The following is a 21824-nucleotide window of genomic DNA, read 5'->3' as shown; positions in this document are numbered from 1 at the left end:
AAAAGAGGGAGGCCCTGCCCTAGTGAGAGGGAAGGTGGTGACCCCTGACTCACCTTGCGGCTGGCGCCTGGCTGCCCTGTCGTCCCTAGACGGGTTCCTCACCCGTACGCCGATCACGTGCCTAAAACCCTGGCTTTCCCTAGGATGAGCCCTAGATAGTGAACAGGGCGGTGGGAACACTAGTCCGCACCACTAGCTCTAAAGGAAAACACCAAGGGGAGGACAGACAATAGAAGCTACGGATCCCTGAGTGAGACAAAAAGGATAGCAAGGCAAACACAGAAAACAAACACTAAGAAACACCGTGATCTTTAGACATAGAGCGCGCAGCCACCCGCTGCGACTTCCTGACCCCGGGTATAACGGAGTCAGACGTGGCTCTTGACACCCTTGTGACAGTACCCCCCCTTTCACGAGGGGCCTCCGGACACTCAGGACCAGGTCTCTCCGGATGAGAGACATGGAAAGCCTGAATCAACCTGTTGGCGTTTACCTCTGACGCTGGAACCCACATTCTTTCCTCGGGACCGTAACCCCTCCAATGCACCAGATACTGAAGAGAGCGGCGGACCCGACGAGAATCAACAATTCTGGATATTTGAAACTCCAGATTACCATCCACAACAACAGGAGGAGGTGGCAGCGGTGATGGTTCTAGAGGTGGAACATACTTCTTGAGCAACGACTTATGGAAGACGTTATGGATCTTAAAAGTCTGAGGTAGCTCCAGGCGAAAAGCCACAGGGTTAATGACGGCTACAATTTTATAAGGACCAATGAACCTAGGACCCAGTTTCCAAGAGGGAACCTTCAACTTAATATTCCTAGTAGACAACCACACATAGTCATTCACTCCTAGGTCCGGACCTGGCGACCGTTTCTTATCGGCCATGCATTTGTATTTACCACTCATATTTTTCAAGTTAGCTTGCACCTTCTGCCATACCGATGAAAGAGATGAAGAAAACCGTTCCTCTTCGGGAACCCCAGAAGACCCCCCCTCTTTGAAAGTACAAAATTGGGGATGAAAACCGTATGCACCAAGAAATGGTGACTTGCCAGTGGATTCCTGACGGCGATTATTTATGGCAAACTCGGCTAACGGTAAATATGATGACCACACCTCTTGGTTTTCAGACGCAAAACACCTTAAATATGTTTCTAGGTTTTGGTTGGTACGCTCAGTCTGTCCATTCGACTGAGGATGGAAAGCTGAGGAAAAGGATAAGTGTACCCCTAAACGGGTACAAAAAGCTTTCCAAAACTTAGAAATAAACTGGGTTCCCCGATCCGAAACCACATCGGAAGGGACCCCGTGAAGCTTCACGATTTCACTGATAAACACCTGAGCAAGAGTCTTAGCATTAGGAAGTGCGGGTAGCGCAATAAAGTGTACCATTTTGCTAAACCTGTCTACTACTACCAAGATAACTGTTTTACCCGCAGACAAAGGTAAGTCAGTGATGAAATCCATTGATAGATGTGTCCATGGTCTATTGGGGATGAAAAGTGGCAATAAAGACCCTGCTGGACGTGTATGAGAGACTTTCGCGCGTGCACAAGTAGAACAAGTAGACACGAAATCTATTACATCCTGACGCAACCTTGGCCACCAAAAACGACGAGACAATAGCTCCAAGGTTGCTTTACTACCCGGGTGCCCAGCAAGTGCCGAATTATGATGTTCCTTCAATAACTCAAGACGCAGGTTCAACGGTACAAACAATTTCTCTGAGGGGCAAGAGGCCGGGGCGTCCCCCTGGGCCTCTAACACCTTTCCCTCTAGAACAGAGTGTACAGCAGAGACAACCACTCCTCTTTGTAAAATAGGTACCGGATCACTAACATTACCCCCTCCAGGGAAACTACGAGACAATGCGTCTGCCTTGGTATTTTTTGCCCCAGGACGATAGGTGATTACAAAGTTAAATCTGGTAAAGAATAGCGACCACCTAGCTTGTCTAGGGGTGAGACGCTTAGCCGATTCTAGGTACAGAAGGTTTTTGTGATCCGTAATTACCGTGACGGGGTGGATTGCTCCCTCTAAGAAGTGACGCCACTCTTCAAACGCCAGTTTAATCGCCAACAGTTCCCTATTTCCAATATCATAGTTCTTTTCTGCTGCAGATAATTTTTTGGAAAAGAAAGCGCAAGGACGCCATTTGCCAGGAGACGGACCCTGAGACAATACAGCCCCCACTCCCACCTCCGACGCATCAACTTCAACAATAAAAGGCTGGGAGACATCAGGTTGAATTAGGACAGGTGCCGAGGTAAATCTCTCTTTAAGAGAGGAAAATGCAATTTTAGCGGCGTCAGACCATTTAGAAAAATCAGTCCCCTTCCTAGTCATGTCAGTAAGGGGTTTAACGATCACTGAATAATTTTTAATAAACTTTCTGTAGAAATTTGCGAAACCCAAAAACCGTTGTAGAGCTTTAAGGTTCTCAGGAAGATCCCAATCTAAAATTGCCTGGACCTTCCCAGGATCCATACGGAAACCTGAAGCAGATAATAGATATCCCAGGAATTGTATTTCCTGAACGGCGAAGACACATTTTTCAATTTTCGCATATAATTTATTCGTCCGTAGGACCTGCAGTACTTGCCTGACATGTACTTCATGTGTTTTCAGATCAGCCGAATAAATTAAGATATCATCTAGGTATATGACTACAAACCTGCCGATGAGATGACTAAAAATATCATTAACGAAATGTTGGAAGACAGCAGGGGCATTGGTCAGACCGAAAGGCATGACTAAACTTTCGTAATGCCCCTCAGGGGTGTTAAAAGCTGTCTTCCACTCATCCCCTTCCTTGATACGAATCAGATTGTAGGCCCCCCTAAGATCAAGTTTGGAGAACCACCTAGCACCCGCAATCTGATTAAAAAGGTCAGGAATGAGAGGAAGAGGGTATGGGTCTCGGACGGTTATCCGGTTTAGCTCACGGAAATCTAGGCAAGGACGCAGGCCCCCATCTTTCTTTTTAACAAAGAAAAACCCTGCAGCCACGGGTGAAGAAGAGGGTCTGATGTGTCCCTTGGCCAGACTCTCGGAGATATAATCTTTCATGGCTTGTCTCTCGGGACCCGAAAGATTATACAACCTGGACTTGGGTAATTTTGCACCGGGAATCAGGTTAACCGGGCAATCATAAGGACGATGAGGTGGTAGCTTCTGACAACCCTTTTCAGAAAAAACGTCCTCAAAGTCCGAAATAAATGTAGGTAGGGAAGCTATGGAGGCGATTAAGCAATTGTTATTTAAGCAATTCTCTCTGCAATGCTCACTCCACTCCAATATCTCCCTGGCCTGCCAATCCACCACTGGATTGTGCGCTACCAACCAGGGAAGACCCAATACCACAGGAGAGGGAAGGCCCTCCAGAACGTAACATGAAAGACGCTCCTTATGGTGGTCCCCTACCCGAAGATGTAAGTTATGGACAACGTGAGTGAGGTTTCTCTGAGACAGAGGAGCAGAGTCAATAGCGAATATGGGAATGGGTCTCTGCAGCGTACAGAGAGACAAACCCATAGTGCGGGCAAAATGGGCATCTATCAAATTTACCCCTGCACCACTGTCTAGAAAAAAAGAAATAGACTCCGTCTTAACACCAAAAACAATAACCGCTGGCAACACAAATTGAGATGTTCGTATGGAGGAAACGTATACCCCCCGGCTGACATCCTCCGCACAGCCTGGGGTTAGTAGTTTTCCGACGGTCTTTTGTTTTTGGGAAAGGAGGGACAGACATTAATGAAATGACCCTTCCCCCCACAGAAAAAACAAGCCCCCCACCTACGGCGAACCTCAGGAGGACGGACCTGACGAGAAGTTCCTCCTAGCTGCATAGGCTCATCCAAGTCAGTACAGACTAACTGCTGCTTGGGAGAGGTTACCGATTGCTCAGGAATTTTCGATCTCTCCCTAAGACGTCTATCTATCCTGATAGAGAGGGACATAACAGCATCAAGGGAAAGGGGGGTCTCATACAGCGCCAGCGCATCCTTAACCCTTTCAGATAACCCAGAGCAGAACTGACTCCTGAGAGCCGGGTCGTTCCACTGAGTATCCGTAGCCCACCTGCGGAACTCTGAGCAATATTCCTCTGCTGGCCGATCTCCCTGTAGGAGTCTCCGTAACTTCGACTCAGCCAGGACGACACGGTCAGGGTCATCATATATGAGACCCAAAGCCCCAAAAAATCCCTCCACTGACCGGAGAGCCTGGGAACCAGGGGGCAACGAGAACGCCCAGGATTGCGGGTCCCCCTGAAGCAGGGAAATAACAATCCCCACCCGCTGTTCTTCATTACCTGAGGAGTAAGGGCGCAGCTTAAAATATAATTTGCAGGCCTCACGGAACAACACAAATTTGTCCCTTCCCCCAGAGAATCTGTCAGGAAGAACAACCTTGGGTTCTGTAACAACCTGGTTACCCATAGCAACCGCTGGGCTTACGGTCTGCTGCATTTGCTGCTGCTGTTGGAGGACAGACGCCTTCAATCCTGCCACCTCCAAAGACAGGCCTTGAAGCTGTTTTGCCAAAGCAGCAATAGGATCCATATTGGATTCTAAGTAGAGAAAAAAAAAATTATATATATATATATTTTTTTTTTCTCAAAAAAAATAAGGGCCAGTTATAATATCACGATCGGCGTAACTGTCACATACGTGACACGGAGGGAGGAAAAGAGGGAGGCCCTGCCCTAGTGAGAGGGAAGGTGGTGACCCCTGACTCACCTTGCGGCTGGCTGTAATATATAGCAATATAGCGAATATTCGAAAAAAACGAATATAGAGCAATTTAGCTAATATAGTGCTATAATCTTTTTTTTTATAGTTGTAATTTTTTTCTAATCTGAACTTCAGATGAGAAAAAATTACAACTATTAGACAAAGAAGATTATAGCACTATATTAGCTTAATTTCTCTATATTCGTTTTTTTCGAATTTTCGCTATATTGCTATAACTTCGTTTTTTCGAATATTTGTAATATTCTAAAACAAGAATATATAGCAATATAGCGAATATTCGAAAAAAACGAATATAGAGCAATTTAGCTAACATAGTGCTATAATCTTCTTTGTCTTAAAGTTGAAAAATTCGCAATAAAAATTCGAATCCGAAAATTCAAATTACGAAAATTCGCATATTACACAATAATTACCTTGCCGATTTTTTCAAGAAAAAAAAATCGTGCATTTTCGAATATGACCCCTGCCGCTCATCACTACTCCTAAAGTCAAGTATATTGCAGCCTTCTTATTGGCCCACAAGCTAGAAGCAGGAAGGGATCATGTGTACTGATAAAAAAAAAAAAAAAAAAATGAAAAAACGAATATTCGAAATTACGAATATATATAACTATATTCGAAATATTCGCGAATTTTCGAAGTGGCTATATTCGCGATAAAAATTCGAAATTCGAATATTCGTGATCAACACTAATTGCTACTGCGCCAGAAGAATATCAACGTAGACAACATGAAGGAGTAAAAGGCCTGCCCGGAGTGGAAGTTATTGCAGATGATATATTGGTATATGGCTGTGGTGACACTACAGAGGAGGCCACAAAGGATCATGACAAGAATTTGATTGGACTCTTAGAGAGAGCATGAAAGCTGAACCTAAAATTCAATAAAAAGAAGCTGAGATTGAGGCTATCTTCGGTACCATACATGGGATATTTACTCACAGCAGAAGGCCTGCTTCCTGATCCAGAAAAAGTCAGAGCAATTTTAGAGGTACCAAAGCCTGATAATGTACAAGCAGTTCAGAGACTGCTAGGGTTTGTAAACTACCTTTCAAAATTCTTACCATATCTTTCAGATGTATGTGAACCACTACGCAGACTGACAGACAAAGACAGCTTGTGGGCCTGGCAATCCAGCCACCATGAAGCCCTCAAGCAAATAAAAGATATTGTTACTAAACATCCAGTTTTGAGATTCTACAATGTCAATGAAGAAGTAACAGTCCAATGTGAATGCCAGTGAAAAAGGTCTTGGAGCAACACTTTTGCAAGAAGGTCAGCCAGTGGCGTTTCCATCATGTCTTCAACAGAACAAAGATATGCCCAGATTGAATAGGAATGTCTTGCCATTGTATATGCATGCCAGAAGTTTAATAGGTACTTACATGGTCTGTGGTTAGGCTATCAGGGTCAGAATAACACCCCTCTCTAGGGCAACATTCTTTGCCCACTCTCTCCTTCAAGACCACATCATCATCTAGCCCAGGGATAGATGGTTTTTGCTTTCCCTCCGGGATTCATGGATGTGCACTGGAACTCCCCAGAATGTGGTAGGACATATGGTTTCTGATTTGGTGCCGTCGAGCACTTGTTATTGCCTACCACATCTATGCTTTTTGCTTACCTTTAATAATTTAAATTATTTTCATTTTGAGGGATATTTTTTCCATTCACACGTCCGCAAAATGGGTCCACATCCGTTCCGCAATTTTGCGGAACGGGTGCAGACCCATTCATTTTCAATGAGGCCAGAATGTGAAGTCCGCATCTGCATTTGCGGATCCGCACTTCCGCTTCTGTGCTTCCGTTTCCGCAAAAAAATAGAACATGTCCTATTCTTGTCCGCAATTGCAGACAAGATTAGGCATGTTCTATTATAGTGATGGCGATGGGCGGTCCGCAAATTGCGGAATGCACATTGCCGGTGTTCTTGTTTTGCAGATCCGCAGAACACTTACGGACGTGTGAATGGACCCTCATAGTAATATTATTAAAGGTTATGTTTTATCTTTATGTATATACTAATGGATTGCCTTCCTTGTACAATTGTCATGGCTGTAAGTGAGCAACAAGAGCCTACACAGTGAAAAGCAGTGACCGGACCCAAACTAGGGAGGATAAAGGGTGAACCCTGTCAGACCCTAAAAGCTCTCCCTAAGCTGCTCAGCCTATGCGAACACCCCAATGGTGGATGATCGCATATCCTCGTACCTCGACTATATAACACCTGAACACCCTACAATAGTGAGGGGACACGACCACCGGCTCCCTACACTAGACACGGAGGGAGTCAGGGTCACCTGGGATCCAGCAAACAGAAAATCACAAATGAATGTACACTTAACTGGAGGAGCTGCAGCCGCAGTGAAAACAGATCCAAAGTCAGCAGACAATATCCAGAGGAATTGCTTCAGCAGAACACAGATCCAGTGAAAAGATATCACATAGGTGCAGATACTCAAGCGAGAGATACAGCTCAAATGAAAAGTATAATCCGCACCTCTACAAAAGAGGAGGGGTGATTTAAAGACAACGAAATCAAACACAGGAGGGACAGCTGGGAGGAAGGAAACAAAAAGTAAAGACCTCATCACAGGGGTGGAGAAACAGGGCAGAGGCAACTCCTCCAAGCTCTAGTAGTGACATCATCACAGGGGTGGAGAAACAGAGCTGTGAGAACGTCTCAAAGCTCTGGTAGTGACAACAATATTATAATATACTATATTTTGTTTATAGTGCATTTGGGTACTGTATAGTGTATTTGCGCATGCGCGTACCCAAAAATTATATTGCTGATATTTCGCATTGAAAAAAATTATGAATGGAGATCGCAAATTTAAATAATACATCTGGTATGTCACTGTCCATATACATCTGGTATGTCACTGTCCATATACATCTGGTATGTCACTGTCTAGTAATTATTTCTTGGCTGCAAATATGAGCTGAAGGTTTTTCAAGTTCGCCTGCCATTAAAATAAATAGGACCCACCGCAAACTTGCGGTTCGCGAACATTCGAACGTGTCCGCGCGATCGCGTTTGCGAACCGTCCTGGCAGATGTCCGTCCATCACTACTCAGCGGTGGGACCCGCACCTATCAGACAACTGGGGCATATCCTAGCGATATGCCCCCATTATCTGAGATGGGACAACCCCTTTAATGAGTTAAGTAAACAATAACAATAATATTTTAATTGACTTTATCAGTGGCTTTCAATGGCATTTGTGACGTGATATACTCAAGTTTAGAACTGCTCCTCCTGTACATGCACAGTAATTACTTATACCTCAGGCCCTAAAAAGTGATGGCTATCAGGGCTATTGCTATGGAACCTTTCCTCTTCAAATATTTATCATAGTCATTGAACAATTATGGACACATAGACTACAAATGAGTTGTAACTTAACAGAAAGACTGTATTCTTTGATAGCGCACCTAGACTTTGAAGCGGACTGGCTGCTGCGGAGTATAAAGCAGGACAACTGGACTGAACTCTGCAGGGATTCTTCTTCTTGTGTGTAGCACACCTAGGGGTTCCCCTCCTGGCATTAATGCTTCTATTAAATAATAAAATAAGTAGAATCAATGTATTTCATAAATAATTCACAATGCTTTTTCTTTTGAATGGTTCTTTGTAGGATTGCACATTGAGTATTTTTTCTGTTGGAATTAACAGTGTCTGTACTAGAAGATAAGGAATAAGAATCAAAAGACTGCACTGTACACCTATGGACTTATAATTTGGAATACACTATGGTTTCATTAAAATTAATGACTTATTTTGCCAGAAAGGAAAATTAGTTACTTGCGGTTAGAGATGAATTATCTCAATATAACACAATACAGTACATGAATGTCTGTACAATGAGAGCTTCTGTAGATGATATCTTCAAAAGCATATAGTAATATTATTATTGTTACATTGACATATTTTACTCTTTATTAAGTGCTAATAAAGGCTTAAACTGCATTTAGAGGGTAGCAATAGTTGAATAATGTAGTTTAGTGCCGGGCTGGATCCACCCATCATCCTTACAGAACATGTGCATTTCCACTTTGGAAGTGTTCTTGTTATTAGTTGTGTACATACAAGTTACAGACATGATCAATGAGGTTTAATTGGTTATTTATGAATCAGCCTGTAAAACAGACCCTAGTGGTCAGTGATTACCTCTTATGTCAGCTTCAACGGGACTACCTTCTGCTGGACCTTTGAGACTCATTATTTTGTCAGTACCTGGCCACACTGAAGGATGCTGAACCATTCGTCCTCTGTATTAATACACTAGGCCTGTTTTAAACACATAATATGATGGGTACTATTGGAATACATTTCTGACAGTTTTTCTTGGTCCTACTAGTGATCTCATCTTCTCACCTCACCGATCCCTGCCGCTCCCCTTCTAGGGCTGCTCTGTCTCCCGTCACTCTCCACGTCCCAACACAAGGGCATTTGAACATTGCATCCAATCAGGGACCAAGCAACCTTGGAATGGGAGAAGTGGGGGATCAGTGAAGAGATTATGCTTTTTTATTATTTATTTTTTATTTATCATGTGCATATCCATTTGATTACATTATATTAGCATCTACATGCAAATGAATGTAAAAATCTATATAAAACAATATAACAGTACTTTCCCTCTAATTTTGGAACTAGTTCATATACATTGCTGTGGAAGGCATTTAATATTAATTCTAATGTGCATAGTGGTAATAAGCAGTCTTTATATATTATCTACTGTCATGACATCTACAAGTATTGTAATCTGAGCTCCGCTGTAATGAATACAGTTATTTAGATAAATAATTCAAAGTCAGCGATGTGTAATACCACACTACCCTGTTGTATTGTATTCCTGTTGCTAGGGAGTGGATTTTATTGTTGCTGCTTTTTAATATGCTGTCATATCGGTTTAGAAAAGTATCAGCACAGGTATTTCATTGGTTTAAAAAAATATGCATAATTTTTTTTTTTTTGCAGTTTTCTGGGGCATGGTCCATACACAAGTGTGTTTGTTATTTGCTGTTATAAAATATATTTTTTTTACATCATTCTTTTTAGCTGTTCCTTTTGCACATTGCCTGCCCCCATCCTTTCACACTGTACTTTTTGTTGTCTTCCAGCTAGCAAAATGTATTTTTGCATAGAGAATGTATAGAATGACTTCAGGGTGTCAAAATATTGGAATTATTCACAACTTTTCCAAAAACCTTTGATGTGTCATAGAGGCATAACAAAAGTTAGGTGGGGGTCTGAGCGCAGAGACCACCACAAGTCCTAGAGCAAGGGAAGAGAAACACTTGTAGATGCTGCACGTTTCATGCAGTGAGGAGAGAGAGCCCGCTGCGCGCGTGCTTCTATCTCCGCGCTCTAGAGATCATGGGGGTCTCAGTGCTCAGACCCCCACTGATCTAAACTTTTCATATCTCTATAACATATCAAAAGTATTTTGAAAAGTTAGTAACCCTTTAAGTAGTGGCATGATATTTTGGTATTGGTATTGTCTCAAACTCATAGTTATTATACAAACTTCTTAAGATAAAACACAATAGTTGCCAACAGTTTCGGCAAGGAGCAGGGCTGACGGAAATGGCAGGGTTTGTGGAAATTTACAGCAATGCCTGCAGTTTATAGGAGTTTCCTGAACATTTCTGGGTATCATGGAGCCAGGGTAAGCAGTCCTGAGGGCCGAGCTTAAAGGGGGTTTTCCATGTTCCTGATATTGATAACCTATCCTCAGGATAGGTCATTAATATCGGATTGGTCCAACACCCCGTATCCTCGCCGATCAGGTGTTCCCTTCAGCCTCTGTAGCTCGAACTAGCTCTGTGAATGGGGAGGGAACCACAGCTCCGTTCAAAGCGTAGTGGCTGTGCTGGGTACTGCAGTTCACCTACCATTGAATGAGCTGCAGTACCCAGCATGGCCACTACACTTTAAATGGAGCTGTGCTTCTTATTCCATTCACAGAGCTAGTTCCAAAATCTGCAGAGGCTGCAGTGAGCAGCTGATTAGAAGTAATGCAGAGTGTCGGACCCTCACCAATTGGATATTAATCACCTATCATGAAGGTAGGTCAATCAATATCAGGAACCTGGAAAACCCCTTTAAATGTCCTGATCTATGTTGGCAACAGTCATTTTCTGTGATTTATAATATTGCCCATAGCAACCAGGTTCAGCTTTCATTTTTTATTTTGTGCTTCAAAATAGAACATTGGCTGAAACTGGATGGTATGGTCAGGACAGGTTTGATAGATGAGGCACATTCTGTCATTTTACAGTCATGATTGCTATAGTATCTGGTGAATGTTTTTATACTGCACTTTGAGTTATAATTATGTTGCACTGAACAGATGACCCTCTCTTTTTGGTAAATTCTTGCTCTCCACTGACACATGCTGGCAGCCTCAAACTAGAGGAAACAAATTAGATGATATCACACAACGAGCACATTAGCCGTAAGAAGCGGTAACTCTGTGTTATAGAAAAGCCATTACAAGGTTTGCCAAGTGAGAGAGTGTGAATTTTCTGTGAAAGCTATGTCCTAATTAGTTTGCTAAATTAAGTAGGCCTGGTATTACATACATATACTGTGGGAGCAAATGAGACCCATGTGGATTAGAATGATGCATATTGCATCTGTTTATAATTCAGCGTCATAAGGGTATGGCCACATGTTTATACTTCCAGATGCAGTTTTGGAAGCCAAAACCAGGAATGAATTTAAAAAAAGAGTAGTATCTGTTCTTTATCCTTTCTCTACTTTTATATACTAATGATTTTGGCTTCCAAAACTGCATCAGTAAATCTAACCTTGCGGTTATATCTAGAGATGAGCGAAGTTTTGAAAAATTCTATTCAGCAACTTTGCAGAAATTAGCTAATAAATTAGATTAGTTACAAATAAATTTGTCACAAATTGCTATAAATCAAGTATACCCAGACCCCTCTGTTCTGCAGGCGGGTTGCGGCCATGCGGCGAAGAACCGAACGGCTGATTAGCCCGCAGCTGTCTTTCATTTACTAATGAAGACCGCACTGTATATCCCTTCTTCATTGTTAATGGCCATGCGGCACCTTTAAACAGGTATTGTTTCTGGTATGGGGTTTGTTGGGTAAGGTCGTGGGACAATATGCACATTATTGCTGTTCTTGTCTGCAATCTCCTGGAAATTATTTGACAGTAAACAATGAATATTAAGAAACTCTGACATACCCACTTCTTCAATCCCAACAGTCTCCTGCCCTACAGGTGGGAGCCCTCTTCTGCCATCTGCTTTTCCTCCTTTTCCACATCATCTAATATCGATGAGAATATGTCATCAGGAACATCCAGCTCCTCCTCTCTCTGCACCTTGCTGACTTTTCAAGGACATAGAGACTTTGAAAGATGATTAGAAAGAAGTAAAGCCAGCATAAGATGAGGGTGGTCATCATTAAGACCTGCCCCTCCTAAAACCTCTTTCACACGGGCGAGATTTCCGCGCGGGTGCAATGCGTGAGGTGAACGCATTGCACCTGCACTGAATTCGGACCCATTCATTTCTATGGGGCTCTGCACATGAGCTGTGATTTTCACGCATCACTTGTGTGTTGCGTGAAAATCGCAGCATTCTTTATTTTTGTGCGTTTTTCACGCAACGCACGGGCCCTGCAGAAGTGAATGCGGCTGCGTAAAAATCGCAAACATCTGCAAGTAAGTGCGGATGCGGCGCGATTTTCACACATGGTTGCTAGGAGATGATCTGGATGGGGACCCGATCATTATTATTTTCCCTTATAACATGGTTATAAGGAAAATAATAGCACTCTTAATACAGAATGCTTAGTAAAATAGGGCTGAAGGGGTTAAAAATAAAATAAAAAATAATTTAACTCACCTTAATCCACTTGTTCGCGCAGTGTGGCTTCTCTTCTTTCTTCTTCTTTGCTGTGCAGGAGGAAAATGACCTGTGGTGACGTCACTGCGGTAATCACATGGTCCGTCACATGATCCATCACCATGGTGATGGATCACGTGATGGCTCATGTGATGAGTGCAGTGATGTCAACAAAGGTCCTTTACCCAGGTCCTGAAGAAAGCTATTATAAGGGAAAATAATACAATCTACACAACACCTAACCCAAACCCAAACTTCTGTGAAGAAGTTCTGGTTTGGGTACTAAACATGGCGATTTTTCCCACGCGCGTGCAAAACGCATTAAAATGTTTGCAGGATAAATCACGTATTTTCCCGCAACGTACCCGCATTTTATCTGGCCCAAACTGGATGCAGACTGGATGGTATTGAATGGCACGCTGGCACTGGGATAATAAAGGTTTCCATCTTAATGGTATTGCATTACATTTAGGGCTATGTAGGTATAAATAAATAAAACTGATACACAATAAGTCTCCCTGCACTCTCTCTGCACCCTCCCCACAGTCTCCCTGCTCTCTCACTGCACTCTCCCTGCAGTCTCCCTGCACTCTTCTTCTCCAACATTCTTCTATTAATCGTTTTCAGCGACACTGTCCCTAGCATATGATTACATCTCTACCTATGCTCAGCTCAGAGGACAATGGCGGAGACCACGTGGGACATCACAGCGACTGGCGATCTGCGGATTGGTTGGCTGTACGGCATTATGGGTGATCTTGTGTTCCTGGGCTTCTTACTTTCACTTTGTAACATGTGCAGCCACCATTTTAGGAAAAACTGATTTGTTACCATGAAGCGTAAGGAAATTTGGCTTAGTTGCTAATCAAAGTTTTCCTAAACTTTGGACCGAATTGCCCTTTGAATGCTTTGCTTTGCTAAACATTAGATTTATCCTAAGGGTACATCTACATGACTATTTTAGGCGTGCCAGCTGTCGTGCGACCAAAAAACGTAGTGTAGGAGGGCTGTTATAGGAATAAATGGGGTTGCAGAGTGACTTGCACTTTTGTTGTGACACATAATTTGTGTGTTGCATGGGTAGCAAATGTTCGAGCCTTGTAAAGGCCTACATTGAACTTACTAATATTGGGATTAGAGAAGAGTGAATTAATTTAAAATTAATTGTAGTAGTCATGAACTTCACAAAAATTCTTCACCCAAACGGATCCACAGTTTTGGCATTTAGATGGATTGCGCAAAGTGGAACCATTTTACATTAAAGTGAGCGAAACAATGCAGGGATGAGGATGATGGAGGATCACATGACCTCAGGTTAGGCCCTGGTCAACGGGCTTGCCCAAAATGCTTTGCAGTCAGCCTGACAGCCAATCAGGAGGGAGGGTATTGGCTGGTCTATCAGGGTCTATGTTTTCTCTGAAGCACAGCCACCAATATGATAGGAAGTGTCTGCCATGTCTCTGACAGTCACACATAAGCCAGTCATTTTAGGGTCCTGCAGAGACGGTATAGGGATTGTGAAGAAGATACATTTAGTTGGGCAGATTGAGTTACTAGGTAGAAAGTCAGCTTCTATCATTAGGGACAGGATAGGGGCAATTATTGTATTGTGTGCCTGTAACTTCATATGTTGCACTACAGGGGAGACATGAGCTTTTAAAGAGACAGCACTCATTTTTTATGTGCATTAGCCAGCCTTTTATGTCCAAAAACCTGTTGCAAAGCATCTACAGTTCATATGTGTGCAAAAGGCATATTTCGTAGCATCACCAGCAGCATTTATTTCAGTGTTATCACTACACAATTTGCACCAAGTTTGTACAGTTTATACATGTGCAATAAGCATATTTAGTCGCACGTATCTTTTTGTCGCACACAGGGGATCTCCAATTAAGCCTTTTGCTGTTTCCCAAAAATCTGTTGTAATTTTCTACTGTCTGTAAGTGAAAAAATAGGCATATTTTTGTGTGTCAATAGCAGTGTATATTTTTGTCACATCCAAGTAACCTAGTATAGCTGTGTTTTTATTTTCTGAAAAAACTTTTTCTAGCGTTTTTACAGTAAGTACACAAATAAATATCTTTTAGTGGGTCAATAGCGGTATATATTTTGTTCACAGGGGTTACCCAATTGCACTTTTTTAATTTCCAAAAACCTGTTGAAAAAAGAAAGGCCTGTGCCTCTTCACCCACGAGTAAGAATGTGGGTGGCTGTAGTAGTGCAAACAGCAGTAGCAGCACAGTTGGCACCAGCCAAATGGCCAGTAGTAGTAACAGCAGGCCACAGTTCTCCCTCACTTCTGGTAAGCAATGGATTATTATTGAAAGGAGGATGACATAGTGGACTGGATGGATCACTCATTCTCTCAGTCACAGCAAGACAATGTCAGTATCACCTCTGAGTCTGACACCATACCATTGAGCCAGGGGTCAACGCATTCTACCTGCTCCTTGTTTTTGCATCCCCAGAGAAACCTTTCATTTAAGTAATTTGTGTCTTTACCCTAAGTTCACACTTGAGTGTTTTACAGCACGTTCCTACGTGCTGTAAAACGCGCAACACATGAAAACCAATGCTTCCCTATGGGGCTGGTTCACATTTTCGCGTTTTACAGCGCGTTTGAACGCGCTGTAAAACGCCCGACGCATAAACAAGTTCAGGAGCTTTTTTTGGGGCGTTTGACGCGCGTTTGGGCCATAGACTCTTTGGACAACACTGCTGTCAATCACCCAAACGCGCGTCAAACGCGCGTTTACTATTACAAAAAACGCGCATAAAAACGCGCGACAAAAACGCGCATAAAAACGCGCGTTTGAGAAACGCTTAGGTGTGAAACCAGGGTTAGTGTTTTCTCCTAGTGGGTGCTTTCTTTTCCTTAAGAAGATCCAACAACGCCCTATGTCCTATGCAAGATACTCAATATAGTCTTCCTCTTTTTAAGTTGTATGAGAAGAGTCTTTGAACTGCTATGAGGCCGAGGTTCAGGCATAGGCGCAGAGCGGATGACTCAAATACATGTGTTGGTGGTGGTAGAGGCATGTGCAGCACGTGTAAGTTTCACCACCAGGATGGCGGACACCACGACGTGCGTTTTGGTGTGCCTTCCCTCTAATCATATAAAGGAAATGTGTCACCAAAAATTGTATCTGGCAGTTAAAACCAGATAGTAACATATGCTTTTTTCTAATCTCTTTTTATTTTCTAATTGCACATTTTTTATTCTACTTACTGAACATTATTACGGAGGCTGTCATCTTGCCTGAGCTGTTCTTAACAGCATTTACAATGCATTAAAGGGTATTTGTCACCAGAATTAACCCTATTAAACTTAGCGATGTGCTAATGTCAGGAGACCCTTAGTCTCCTAATCTTATGCTTATGGATGTCCCCGTTACTGCACAATTTTGATTTTGGTTATATGCTAATTAGCCTCTAGAAGCGGGGGGGGGGGGGTGGGGGGGGTTGCTCCTGCTCCTAGAGAATCCGCTCACCCACCTCAAGTTACGCCCAGCCATCCTTGATTGACAGGGCCAGGCAGCGTTCATCTCCTCCTGCCGACCCTGTGTGCTGGTACTGCGCAGGCCCGAGATTTATCCAGCGCACAGGGCTGGCAGGAAAAGATGAATGCTGGCCCTGTCAATCAAGGACGGCAGGGCGTGACTTGAGGCGGGCGAACAGAGCCTCTAGGAGCAGGAGCAATGCCCTCCCCCCTCCTAGAGGCTAATTAGCATATCATCAAATTGTGCATCTATTGGGCATCTATAAGCATAAGATTAGGAGAGTTATAGTCTGCTGACATTAGCACATCGCTAATGTCAGCTAGTTTAATAGGGTTAATTCTGGTGACAGAAACCCTTTAAAGACAATTGCTTTACACCAGCCCCATGGACCATAGACACAATGGTCAGGAGGGGACCCTATTGACTTATATTAGAGAGTTTTCTGGGCATGCTCTGTGACCTGTGCAGAGGTCATTGCACAAGTAAAGAACAGATACGCTTTGACAATCACCTATTGTGGATCATTCTGATCCTGCTCGTAATGATAACACCACTGTGTTGTAGATAAGCAGAGAACTGCAGTAAAGTGATCTGTACAGACCAAGAAGTGACACCTATTATTAGGCTTAGTGGTCAGTGTGAAAACTGCAGGATTTTATGTTTTTTGTTTAAATACAGATATTGACATGGAGAATTAAAAATAACATCCCCGAAACATAAAAACGTGATTTAAACAATAGGTCATTTTCTGATGAGACATTTACTTTAAAGCCCAATAATAAGCCCACCTGAATATATTGTCCTGGTGACACCACCCTCAGAAAAAGGCACTTCAGGGTGGAATTGTCATTGGTGATATACATTCATTACTTTTACATGTGCACTCATTGAGTGGCTGGGGATTTGTACATTTAGATTCATTTTGCTCAGCTGTATTTAGCACATACTGTACTCAACTGATATATATTATTTGTATTAGGGTTTTTACTCTTACTATTTTAGTGTATGTTATGTTAATAAGAAACATGTTATTAATATTGTAATATATTTCTCTGGCATTTCCTCCCCGGTGATACTGCCTTTCTTTTTGCATACTCATTTTTTATATTATGTGGTAGTTATATCATTTAATAAAGATTATTATTGTTGTTGATTCTATGGTGTGAACTTTTTATGTAGGTTTATGGTGTTCACTGTTGGCCATGGGCACCTTTCTTGCAATCTTGGGCTAACTTGTGTACACTTTTATTACTGGTATGATACATGGAATTGTTAGTATATGGTACTTATGGCAGTGTGTCTTTCACTGTTTGGCTCCTGTATATTAACCTGTAGCGATGGTGTTGGTGGTAGTGGCACTAGTAGCCATAGTGACAATAACACTCAGGGCAAATACAGAGGACGGAGTCGTTTGGGGGGCCAAGGAGCCCATGAAGACGTATTGTGGTCTGATAAAAGTGGCAGGGAGGGAGAGGACTAAGATTATGATTGTGTGTTGGACAGGACCAGGCTATGGAATTGTGGAGGAGGTGACACCATAGGAGTATGCCTGCTCTGCTCTCTCCATCATCTACTGCATATAGTACTTTGAAGAGTACTATACATGTACGCCTTAATTAAAAAAAATATAGTCCAAATTCATGTTTGTAACTCATATGTCTGTATTTCATTTGTCTGAGATATGACTTCATTCTTATGGATATGTGTGATCATTTGATAAAAACAATAAAAATTGTTAATATAAAAAATATATATATATATAGTCCAAAATGAACACATTTTGAACATATTATGTAAGTCCACTTGACTCTTCAAACTGATCTCATTAAACCCAGTTCCTGCTCTAAGATTCATTGGAATAAAGAACAGGGCCAGCATTGCCACAACAGAGCAACAAGTGGGAACAGCTCAGCAGCTGAACAGAACCCCTACCACAATGTGGGCACCATGGTAGTTCAGTGGATAGCACTGTTGCCGTGCAATGCTGTGGTTCTGGGTTTGAATCTGACTAAAAGCAACATGTGCATAGAGTTTGTATGTTCTTCCCATGCTTGTGTGAACACTACATGAATAAATATATGTTAAGTACTTGATTTTTCTTTTAAATGTTCTCGCCTAGAGAAGTTGATACACTGGCCTTATTTGAAAAATCACACTAGTATAGTATTGATGTACCACACTAGGGGCATAGCTAGGGTGCTGCATGGTCTAGGATGAAAAAGCAGCCCTGGCACACATACCCAACCAGCCCACATACAATATCATTCCCACTTGTGGAAAATGGTAGCATGCTGCAGCATATTTTGGCTTACTTAGGCCCCTGACCACTCACTGTAAACAGCATCAAATAAATATAGAACACCTAATCACACTGTCAGGTACAGGCATCCCCTTTTCAGTGTATGCTACCACGATGCAAACAGCAATAAAACCAATAATACAGCCATACCAAATACTTTAATAAATACTTGTATTCTTCTGTTCATGAAATATAAATTCTAGAGCATCTTTAGAACTTGTGCTCTTTATCTGTTATTCCTCCTGGAGGTGTATGAATAAACCAACAGCTACAGTCTACTAAACTGCACACTACATGTATGGCTTTGTATTGCACCTGTATCTCAATAGTTACCACTATTCTGTCACATTTCTCCATGTAGGCCAGGCCTTATTCATACAGTTCCAGGAGGAATGACATAGAAACTTCACAGCATAGAGTTCTAATTAAAGATGTTCCAGGACTGTAATCTTATGAGTAATACAACAATTTCTTATAACATGTCAGAGGTGAACGGTCCTCTATAGAACCAGTGACAGACATATATAGAAGTTGTAGAACATCCCGAGCTGTAGCTAGGGGTTCCTTCACCTAGGACAGAGATCTAATGTGCATCCCGTCCCACCCTTCCAAACACACCTAGGACCCAAATATGGTGATACCCCTAGTAACCAATACAGCAAAAAAGCTTTACCTTTTGTATACTAGGAGTACTGAAAGAATACGCTGGACACAAAGAAGGAATTTATCATTCCCCCTACACCAATTTTCTGGAATAAAAAAGCTCCATTCCTAAATCTAGGAGCAAGTGTCATTTCTACACCACTCTTACCACTTTCCAAAAAGAGGATGTGGCAGGGGGCAACATGTGGGTGGTTTCATCAGCCCTGACACATTTATATTCATTTACACCAGTTTTCTGGTATAAATGATAGCTGAAATATATCTAGTAGATAGTATAGATCAGTGATGGCTAACCTTGGCACTCCAGCTGTGGTGAAACTACGACTCCCAGCATGCTCCATTTATTTCTACAGAGTTCTGAGAGCAGCCAAGCAAGGGGGGCATCTTGGGAGTTGTAGTTTAACCACAGCTGGAGTGCCAACGTTAGCCATCACTGGTATAGATAGTATCCTAGCGATATGCCGCCAATGTCTTAGATGAGACAACCCTTTTCATTATCCCTGAGGTGAGATGAACTTTTGAGCAAAGCAAATCAGGGTCTTACCCTTATACATATACCTGGGATGGCCAACCTGAGGCTCTCCAGCTGTTGCAAAACTACATCTCCCAGCATGCCCAGACTGACTACAGCTATCAGCCTACAGCAGGGCATGGTGGGAGTTGTAGTTTTACAACAGCTGGAGAGCTGCAGGTTGGCCATTACTTGACATATACTATTAACTTTAACATTTCCCATACTTGTGATTTCAGTTTTGTAATTTCTTACTGGTATTTTATGCATTTCCCAGTAACTTTACTTTCTTTTATTTCCCTTAGTGAACGGATTGACTCTGGCACTATAAATGGATCACATCTTCAATATGCTCGGTGAGTACAGTATCTGTCAGTTAATACCTGTGTTTAAAAAAATCCTAAATCAATACCTAAGGATAGACCTTTAAAAACAATGCATTATAGTATCAATTTTTTAGGTGAAATGTTTCACCTAAACTGGGCCACATTGATTTCTGGTATATTGCTCAATAACCATTCAATGAAATCCCCATCTTAGACATTTATGTTGTATCCACAGGACATGCCATATATATATACTCACCTAAAGAATTATTAGGGACACCATACTAATACGGTGTTGGACCCCCTTTTGCCTTCAGAACTGCCTTAAAGGGCTTCTGTCACCCCACTAAAGTGATTTTTTTTTTTTTGGGCTAGTCAAATTAGTTATATTGCGATATATGACAATATAATTGTGTTACTTACTTTGATCCAGCAGTTTCTGCAAAAAACGAAGTTTTAATATATGTAAATTCGGTCTCTACCAGCAAGTAGGGCGGCTACTTGCTGGTAGCTGTTGCAGAAATCCGCCCCCTCGTTGTGTTGATTGACAGGGCCAGCCGGGATCTCCTCCTCCGGCCAGCCCTGTCAGTATTTCAAAAATCACGCGCCTGTGTGGATTCGGCACAGGCGCTCTGAGATGAGGAGGCTCGTCTCCTCAGCACTCCCTCAGTGCGCCTGCGCCGATGACGTCTTCTATTTCGGTGATGTCATCGGCGCAGACGCACTGAGGGAGTTCTGAGGAGACGAGCCTCCTCATCTCAGAGCGCCTGCGCCGAATCCACACAGGCGCGCGATTTTTGAAATGCCAACAGGGCTGGCCGGAGGAGGAGATCCCGGCTGGCCCTGTCAATCAACACGACGAGGGGGCGGATTTCTGCAGCAGCTACCAGCAAGTAGCCGCCCTACTTGCTGGTAGAGACCGAATTTACATATATTAAAACTTCGTTTTTTACAGAAACTGCTGGATCAAAGTAAGTAACACAATTATATTGTCATATATCGCAATATAACTAATTTGACTAGCCCAAAAAAAAAAAATCACTTTAGTGGGGTGACAGAAGCCCTTTAATTCTATGTGGCATTGATTCAACAAGGTGCTGATAGCATTCTTTAGAAATGTTGGCCCATATTGATAGGATTGCATCTTGCAGTTGATGGAGATTTGAGGGATGCACGAAGCTCCCATTCCACCACATCCCAAATATGCTCTATTGGGTTGAGATCTGGTGACTGTGGGGGCCATTTTAGTGCAGTGAACTCATTGTCATGTTCAAGAAACCAATTTGAAGTGATTCAAGCTTTGTGACATGGTGCATTATCCTGCTGGAAGTAGCCATCAGAGGATGGGAACATGGTTGTCATAAAGGGATGGACATGGTCAGAAACAATGCTCAGGTAGCCCGTGGCATTTAAACGAGCCTAAAGTGTGCCCAGAAAACATCCCCCACACCATTACACCACTACCAGCCTGCACAGTGGTAACAAGGCATGATGGATACATGTTCTCATTCTGTTTACGCCAAATTCGGACTCTACCATTTGAATGTCTCAAGAGAAATCGAGACTCATCAGACCAGGCAACATTTTTCCAGTCTTCAACAGTCCAATTTTGGTGAGCTCGTGCAAATTGTAGCCTCTTTTTCTTATTTGTAGTGGAGATGAGTGGTACCCGGTGGGGTCTTCTGCTGTTGTAGCCCACCTTTCTTTCCCATTCTGACATTCAGTTTGGAGTTCAGGAGATTGTCTTGACCAGGACCACAACCCTACATGCATTGAAGCAACTGCCATGTGATTGGTTGACTAGATAATCGCATTAATGAGAAATAGAACAGGTGTTCCTAATAATTCTTTAGGTGAGTGTATATATATATAT

The 21824-nt window shown here is 42.5% G+C and overlaps 1 protein-coding gene across 1 annotated transcript in view; it reads left to right on the top strand.

Moving 5' to 3' along the window:
• Nucleotides 1-21824, top strand: part of FHIP1A (FHF complex subunit HOOK interacting protein 1A) — a 305889-nt gene that overhangs the window by 79836 nt on the left and 204229 nt on the right. Inside the window, exon 2 of the mRNA XM_044300356.1 lies at nt 19931-19981. The gene's annotated coding sequence lies outside the window, so the exon portion shown is untranslated. The remainder of the gene's footprint in view (nt 1-19930; nt 19982-21824) is intronic.

Source organism: Bufo gargarizans, chromosome 1, assembly GCF_014858855.1.
Source record: "Bufo gargarizans isolate SCDJY-AF-19 chromosome 1, ASM1485885v1, whole genome shotgun sequence".
Lineage (NCBI taxonomy): Eukaryota > Metazoa > Chordata > Amphibia > Anura > Bufonidae > Bufo > Bufo gargarizans.
The sequence above is the reverse complement of the archived record's forward strand: the minus strand, read 5'-3'. Positions and strand labels throughout refer to the sequence as shown.